The sequence below is a fragment of the Leucoraja erinacea genome, unplaced genomic scaffold (genome assembly GCF_028641065.1).
Source record: "Leucoraja erinacea ecotype New England unplaced genomic scaffold, Leri_hhj_1 Leri_1529S, whole genome shotgun sequence".
NCBI classification, from domain to species: Eukaryota; Metazoa; Chordata; class Chondrichthyes; order Rajiformes; family Rajidae; genus Leucoraja; species Leucoraja erinaceus.
In genome coordinates, this window is record NW_026575813.1 from 21,420 (window position 1) to 30,826 (window position 9,407).

Sequence of the window (9,407 nt, forward strand, 5' to 3'; positions counted from 1 at the left end):
GATGTAGTGAGGTTTCGGGTCGAGACCCTCAAACTGAGAGTCGGGAGAGTGAGACACGGAGAAGGAGGTGGGAGGGGAGGCAGAAGGAATGCAGGAGAGGGGAGGAGGAAACCTAACGGGTCGAGACCCTTCTTCAGTTTTGGTCTCCTAATCTGAGAAAGACATTCTTGCCATAGAGGGAGTACAGAGAAGGTTCACCAGACTGATTCCTGGGATGTCAGGACTTTCATATGAAGAAAGACTGGAAGGGTAAGGTGTTGAGATTGAGGGGGGATTCTTATAGAAACTTACAAATTCTTAAGGGGTTGGACAGGCTAGATGCAGGAAGATTGTTCCCGATGTTGGGGAAGTCCAGAACAAGGGGTCACAGTTTAAGGATCAGGGGGAAATCATTTAGGACCAAGATGAGAAAATAATTTTTTACACAGAGAGTGGTGAATCTCTGGAACTCTCTGCCACAGAAGGTAGTTGAGGCCAGTTCATTGGCTATATTTAAGAGGGAGTTAGATGTGGCCCTTGTGGCTAAAGGGATCAGGGGGTATGGAGAGAAGGCAGGTACAGGATACTGAGTTGGATGATCAGCCATGATCGTATTGAATGGCGGTGCAGGCTCGAAGGGCCAAATGGCCTACTCCTGCACCTAATTTCTGTGTTTCTATGAAAGAACTGCAGATGCTGGAAAAATCGAAGGCAGACAAAAATGCTGGAGAAACTCAGCGGGTGAGACACGCAAGGATTGCATGAGGCTGCCTCACCCGCTGAGTTTCTCCAGCGTTTTTGTCTACCTTCTTTGTACATGTGATTTGATGCCTGCCATCCGGGGCAGGATCCATGTGTACACGTGATTACATGTGGCCCGCCATCTGCTCACAGACATGCGTCCTGGTCCCTATGCAGAACAAGGTTGCCGACCCCTGGACTAGAGTTACAGGGTACCGCAAACTGGAAACCCGCCTGGAGGGGAGGGAGGGAGGGCCGGTGGGCAGACCGGCTGCGGAAGGGGCTAAAAGGCCTTGACGGGGGAGTGGGCCACTGGAGGCCCCACAGCAGACTGGGGCCCGGGCTGGACCAGGCGCTGCTCCAGGAGGTCGAGCACGTGGACTGGACGCAGCCTACAGAAGTGGAGGACAGCACGGCTATGTTCCTTTCTTTCTTTTTAAATCTTTTTATTAATTCTTTAAAAAAACAAAAACAAAACAACACAAAAAAACCCAATAATGATAAACATCACAGTGATATTGATACATAGGGATCAGGATTACATTAATAACAGGTATAATAATAATAATAATAATAATAATAATAATAATAATAATAATAATAATAATAATAATAATAATAATAATAATAATATAATTTTAATAATAATAATAATAATAATAATATATTTTATTGTCATTGCACGTCAGTGCAACGAGATTTAGTTGCAGCTTCCAACCGATGTAAAGAAAAGTAAAATAAATAAATAAGCTGTGTGACGTGACCATCCGAGGGAGACAGTCCAGGGGAGGTGGGGGCCACTCAGCAGGGCCGGTTCAGAGCCTCTATAGCTCTGGGAATGAAGCTGTTTCTGAGTCTGGAGGTTCGGGCGTAGAAGGCCGTGTAACGTCTGCCGGAGGGAAGTAGTTCGAACAGTCCGTTATAAGGGTGTGATGAGTCTTTATGGATGCTGACGGCCTTCCTGAGGCACCGTGTGTGGTAGATGTCCTCCAAGGCTGGTAGTGGTCTCCCAATAATCCTCTGCACTCTGTGGACTACGCGCTGAAGAGCTCTCCTCTCCGCCTCCATGCAGCTGAGATACCACACAGAGATGCCATACGTTAATATGCTCTCTGTGGTGCAGCGGTAGAACGTTGTCAGCAGCTGTTGGGGCAGACCAGTCATTTTTAATGTCCTCAGGAAGAACAGTCGTTGCTGTGCCTTCTTGACCAGCGCAGCGGTGTTGGTGGACCATGTGAGGTCCTCTGAAATGTGAGTGCCCAGAAACTTAAAGCTGGACACTCTCTCCACACTTTCTCCATTATGGGACCTTATGGTATAACCCAAGTATGAGTCCAGTGTCAAAATACACATTGGGTATAGACCTCCTGGTCTCTATGTAAATATAGTTAAGTGTTTAAAAGAGTACTTGTATATATAAAAACAAAAAGATAAAAAGAATTAAAAGCGAAAAACAAAACCCCCTAAACGCAAAACAAAATCTGGGCTGCAAAGAATTTCAACAATTTAAGTCCCTGTTTGTCCTCAAGTCCGTCCCACCGTATAAAGGTAAAATAACTATTATAACGGTTGGAGAGGAGACAGTTTATGTCGTGTGAAAATGTTGAATAAAGCTTCCCCAAGTCCTATCAAATTTAACCAAGGGTTCAACAATGTCACTCCTAATTGTTTCTAAATTTAAACATGATATCGTTTCCGAATACCAATGAAACGTGGTAGGAGGATTAGAGTCTTTCCCATTAAATAAAATAGATCTTCTGGCAATTAATGCAGGAAAAGCAATCAGCCGATGGGCAGATAAGTAGAATCTAACATTGGTAGCCCAAATATTGCAGTAATAGATTGAGGTTGTACCTAAAACTACAGAAATAGTGTCAAACATTTCTTTCCAATGTTTTTCCAAAGTTGGGCAATGCCAAAACATGCGAGTCAGTGAGGCCACTTCAGAGTTACATCTGTCACAGATAGGATTTATATCACCATAAAAACCAGCTAACTTATCCTTTGACATATGAGCGCTGTGAACCACCTTGAATTGTATCAGAGCGTGTCTTGCACACATTGAAGAGGTATTAACTAATTGAAGAATCCTCTCCCATTTCTCTATAGGTAGAGAAATTTGAAGTTCTCGTTCCCAGAGAAATTTGAAGTTCTTTTTCCCAGTCATTCTTAATTCTATCCAATGTATCTATTTGTAATTTCAAAATCAACTCATCAATAGTCATTATTAAACCTTTCTGATAAGTGTTCAAATGTAAAATTTTACAAGATTTCGGTTTGATGTGGTAACGGAAAAGTGGGTATAGCCGCCTTCAAAAAATGTCTAATTTGTAAATATCTAAAGAAATGTGAGTGAGGTCGATGATATTTATTGGAGTTGTTCGAAAGACATGAAACATCAATCCAAAAACAAGTCACGAAAAACTGATAATCCCTTCCTCTTCCATAACAGAAAGGCTTGATCAGTACTAGGTTGGAAGAAAAAAATAGATATGATAGGACTCGATAAGATAAAATCATTCAATACAAATAACTTACGGAATTGAAACCATGTTCGGAATGTATGTCTTATTATTGGGTTTATCGTAAACTTATTCAATCTCGTAATTGTAAAGGGTAACGAGGCCCCTAGAATAGAAGCCAATGATAGCCCTTGCATAGAATCACGTTCACGTTCAATTACGGTCAGGCAAACGTCTCCGTTGCCATGCAGTGAGAACGGAGAGGTTGAGAAGGAGTTTCTTCCCAGAGGCAATTCGGACTGTAAACGCCTTTCTCACCAGGGACTAACTGTACAGAACAGAACGTTTTTCCTTCTATTATTTATTATGTAAAATAATATGTGTGTTATGATTGTGTTTATAATTTGTTTGGTTGTTTTGTTGTTCCGCGAACATTGCCACTTTCATTTCACTGCACATCTCGTATGTGTATGTGACAAATAAACTTGACTTGACTTGACTTGAAGATGTATCCATCCTGGGCATTGGGTAGCTTCTAAATCTTTTGTCCAAATCGATAAATAGCGAGCATTAACTGCCCAATAGTAAAAGCTAAGGTTCGGCAGTGCCAAACCACCATCTTTTTTTGAATTCTGTAAGTATTTTTTACTTAGTCTGGGATTTTTATTCTGCCATATATATGAAGAAAGTTTTGAGTCAAAACGATTTAGCAATAAAAATTGGTATTGTCTGAAATAAATACAAGCATTTATGTAGGATAAACATTTTAATAGCATTGATTCGGCCCATTTGAGATAAGGACATTGGTGACCATTTAGTAAACTGTTGTCTGATTATGGTCAATTAGGGGCATGAAATTGGCTTTAAATAGATCCTTGTGTTTCTTGGTAATCTTAATGCCTAAATAAGTAGAACAGTTGGTAGTCAATTTAAATGGAAACTGTCCATAATTCGAAATGTGATTGTTTAATGGAAAAAGCTCACTCTTACTTAGATTTAGTTTATAACCAGAAAAACTACTAAATTGATTAAGTAGTACTACTATTGCAGGAATAGATTTTTCCGGGTTAGAGATAAATAATAACAGATCATCTGCATAGAGAGATAGCTTATGCGTCTTATTCTCACCAACAATACCAACAATATTAGGGGATTCCCTAATAGCGGTGGCCAAAGGTTCCAAAGTGATATCAAACAATAAAGGACAGCCCGTCTATTACCTCGAAAGAGCCCGAAAAAAGGGGATTTCTGATTACTGGTAAGTACAGAAGCTTGAGGTATATGATATATCAGCTTGATCCAAGAGATACATTTTGGACCAATCATTAATTTTTCAAGTGTATTGAATAAGTATTCCCATACTAATCTATCAAATGCCTTCTCAGCATTGAGTGAAATGACACATTCTAGAGTTTTATTTCACGCTGTATATATATTATTCATTAATCTCCTAACATTAAAGTATGAGTAACGATTTTTAATAAAACCTGTCTGAACCTGTAAAATATTTTCTAATCATAGAAACATAGAAAATAGGTGCAGGAGTAGGCCATCCGACCCTTCGAGCCTGCACCGCCATTCGATATGATCATGGATGATCACCCAACTCAGTATCCTGTCCCTGCCTTCTCTCCATAACCCCTGATCCCTTTAGCCACAAGGGCCACATCTAACTCCCTCTTAAATATAGCCAATGAACTGTGTGGCCTCAACTACCTTCTGTGGCAGAGAATTTCACAGATTCACCACTCTCTGAGTGAAAAATGATTTCTCATCTCTATCCTTAAACTGCGACCCCTTGTTCTGGACTTCCCCAACATCGGGAACAATCTTCCTGCATCTAGCCTGTCCAACCCCTTAAGAATTTTGTAAGTTTCTATAAGATCCCCCCTCAATCTTCTGAATTCTAGCGAGTACAAGCCGAGTCTATAGGATCTTTGGGTGGGACAGGGTCATGAGCGCGCTCCAGTTAAAGCTCCATTCACAAAATCCTTTGTTCTCTCTCACCTCACCGGCCCGCCCACTGACGCGTGATTGGTCGTTTCAGATCACTATGCCCCGCCCAATGACGCGTGATTGGTCAGCCCAGATCATCATGCCCGCCCCCTGATGCGTGATTGGTCGGGTCCAGACCACTATGAGCCCGCCCTCTGATGCGTGATTGGTCGTTTCAGATCATCCCGCCCCCTGATGCGTGATTGGTCCCCAGACCACATTAGCCCGCCCCCTGATGCGTGATTGGTCGGGCCAGACCACATTGCCCGCCCCCTGATGCGTGATTGGTCGGGCCAGATCACTATGGCCCGCCCCCTGATGTGTGATTGGTCGGGCCGAGATCACCATGCCCGCCCCCTGATGTGTGATTGGTCGGCCCAGATCACGATGTCCCGCCCCCTGATGCGTGATTGGTCGGCCCAGACCACGATAGCCCGCCCCCTGATGCGTGATTGGTCGGCCCAGATCACTATGCCCGCCCCCTGATGCGTGATTGGTCGGCCCAGATCACTATGCCCGCCCCCTGATGCGTGATTGGTCGGCCCAGATCACTATGCCCGCCCCCTGATGCGATTGGTCGGCCCAGATCACTATGCCCGCCCCCTGATGCGTGATTGGTCGGCCCAGACCACATTAGCCACAAAAGTGAAAACTGCGTCAGTAAAATAAATAAGTAGTTTGGGTGAATGTGCATGTGCCGGCTTTAAACAAGAAACATTCAGAAATATATTTTGGCAAATAATTAAATGTCCTGATTTTGTCCAATTAACAGCGGACAATTATCCCATTCCTTAGCTTGCATCTGAGTAACATTTATTTCAAAACGCATTGATAGTTTACGATTATTTAAATGGTAAATGTAGCTTCAGAAGCGTTTTCATTTTGCATGTTAAAACCCACCTGAGAACCATGGGCGATTTTGCAATTTTACTGACGGATTTTTCACTTTTACAACTTTTTATATAACAAATGAATAAAGATAAAACGTCAATAATGCCTTACTTTTGATCAAATGCAGCGAGCAAACGCGATAATTCCCGATATTTTCTATCTTTATATCTCCAAGGCGAATGTCCGCTAACCACTTCCGCTGTTGTTGCCCCTTCAGCTCCCTCTTGTATTTACCTTCGTTTTTCTTTATCTTCTAGACTGTAAAGTAAGATAACTGTGCCTCACGGTCACCCCGACTGGCACAGTTATTTACAGCTCAAAAACGGGCCGTTTTCGCGGTTTTTAACGGGTGTGAAAGTGCGCGTTTTCAGCATCAATTAGATGTATCGGAAGTGACGCTTGTACTCCAGTTGGATTTTGCGGTAACGTGGGTGAGGATCTATGATCCAGTGACCTTTCGTGAAATCACCCTATAATAGTGTTATTTATTCATTCGGCGACTTAGATTTCTGTACATTCATCACCTATCGTTCCAGAGAGTACTCGTGGAAAAACGTTAAAAACGCGCGCAAACGTTGTAATTTGTCTGTACACAAAAATGCTGGAGAAACTTAGCGGATGCAGCAGCATCTCTAATGAGCGAAGGAAATAGGCAACGTTTCGGGCCGAACCCCTTCTTTACACTGATGGGGGGTGGGGTGCGGCGATAAGAAAGGAAAAAGGAGGAGGAGTAGCCCGAGGGCTAAGGGAGAGATAGGAAGGGGAGGAGACAGCAAGGGCTAACAGAATTGTGAGAATTCAATGTGTTCAAGAAGGAACTGCAGATGCGGAAAGATCGAAGGTACACAAACTTGCTGGAGAAAATCAGCGGGTGCAGCAGCATCCATGGAGGGAAGGAAATAGGCGACATTTCGGGCAGTCTGAAGAAGGGTTTCGGCCCGAAACGTCGCCTCTTTCCTTCGCTCCATAGATGCTGCCGCACCCGCTGAGTTTCTCCAGCAAGTTTGTGTACCTGTGAGAATTCAATGTTCATGTCCCCAGGATGCAGACTCCCCATGCGGAATATGAGGCGCTGCTCCTCCAATTTCGGCTGGTGCTCGCTCTGGCCGTGGAGGAGACCCAGGACAGAGAGGTCACTTCAATACCAGACACTGCAATGAAGAAGGGGCCTCGTCCCGAAACGTCACCCATTCCATCTCTCCAGAGATGATGCTTGTCCCGCTGAGTTACTCCAGCTTTTTGTGTCTATCTGCAGTTCCTTCTTATACACTCGATTTTTATTTAATAATCTCATGTGTAAACTTGAATTCAATGATTCAATTATACTCTATTGTCACGTGTACCTCGTGACTGTGGGATTATTTGCTTTTGCATGCAATCCGGTAAAATACAGACCTCGCCTCCTCCATGGCCAGAGTGAGTCCCACCGCAAATTGGAGGAGCAATACCTCATATTTCACTTGCGTAGTTTGCACCCCAGCGGTATGAACATTGACCTCCAATTTCAGGTAGTCCTTGCTGTCTCCCAGCTCTCTCACATCCCACTGTCTCCGCCTCCTCCTTTCTTCTTCCCGCCCCTCCCCCACCCCCATACCAGTCTGAAGAAGGGTGATAACGTCACTTCAATACCAGACACAATATCATCACTTCAATACCAGGCACTGTAATGAAGAAGGGTCTCGACCCTAAACGTCACCCATTCCTTCTCTCCAGAGATGCTGCCTCACCCGCTGAGTTTCTCCAGCATTTTTGTCTACCTTCGATTTTTCCAGCATCTGCAGTTCTTTCTCAAACAATCATACTGTATTGTTGAATGTACCTCGGATCAGTGAAATGCCTTGTTTTTGCCAGTAACCCGGTAAAATACAGACCTGACCTGGGCGGTACAGTGGGCGCCGACTAGGTTGCGAGAAGTTCATGGAACAGTCTATATTTCCCCGCAGCGGTGAACCAGGCCCCGCCGCACCAGGCAGCAGGCGCCCCCGCGTCGGCTCCGCCTTCGTTCTCGGCTGCCCCCCGCCGGGTTGCTCTCGGCTTGGAATGATTCAGGGCTATTTTCCCAGCGTGGAAAAGTCAATGACGGGACGCCATAGATTTTAACACAGTAGGGGGTCTTTCAAGGAGATGTGCGGGGCATGTTTTATCACACAGGGTGGTGGGTGCCTGGAACGCGCTGCTGGAGTGGTGGTCGAGGCACATACGGTGGAGGCATTACAGTCTGATGTGGGCTGAAGGAACTGTTCTTGTGCTATGTGGCCATTAACAAAACCGACAGGTTCATTAGAGCTTTCAAGAAGGAACTGCAGATGCTGGAAGATCGAAGGTACACAAAAATGCTGGAGAAACTCAGCGGGTGCAGCAGCATCTATGGAGCGAAGGAAATAGGCGACGTTTCGGGCCGAAACCCTTCTTCAGACTGATTATTAGAGCTCCCATTCTCAGCTCCTTACCCACAACCATTAGATTCTTGAACCGACCTGCACTGCCTGCGTTTGGCCCCCATACCTCTAACCTGTCCTATCCAAGTACCTGTCTAAATGCTTCTGAAACGTTACGATAGTGCCCGCCTCATCTACCTCCTCCAGCAGCTCATTCCATACATCCATCACCCATTGTGTGAATTAAGTTACCCATCAGGTTCCTATTAGACCTTTCCACCCTCAACTTAAACCGATGTCCTCTGGTACTTGATTCCCCTCCTCTGGGCAAGAGGCTCTGTGCGTCTACCCGATCTGTTTACAAGATCATCCCTCATCATGGAAAAGCAGCCAACACAATCAAATACTTGTTCTACCCCGGTCATTCCTTCTTCTCACTGTTCTTGTCCGGCACAAGGTACAGAATCTTGAAAGCGCCTACTACCAGTCTCAGGAACAGCCTCCTCCCCTCTGTTATCAGGCTTCTGAATGGTCCTTCCATCAGCTATACATTGTGTGTTGAAGGGCCTGTTCCTGTGCTGTATTGATGACGACTTGTTTTCTCTGTTGAGCGGCAGTGCAAGGTTGATTTTCTGACCAGAGTGAAGCTTACTTTACTTTAGAGATACAGCATGGAAGTAGGCCCTTCGGCCCACCGAGTCCACATCGACCATCGATCACTTGGTCTCTGTTATCCCACCTTCCCGTTCACTCCCAACATATTGGGGTAATTTACAGAGGGCCAATTACCCTACAAACCCGCATGTCTATTGAATGTGGGAGAAAACCGGAGCACCCGGAGGAAACCCACGCGGTCACAGGGAGAATGTGCACGTTCCGAACAGTGAACATGGTCAGGATCGAACCCGGGTCTCAGGCCCCGTGAGGCAGTGGTTCAATCTGCTGCTCCATATGACCACAG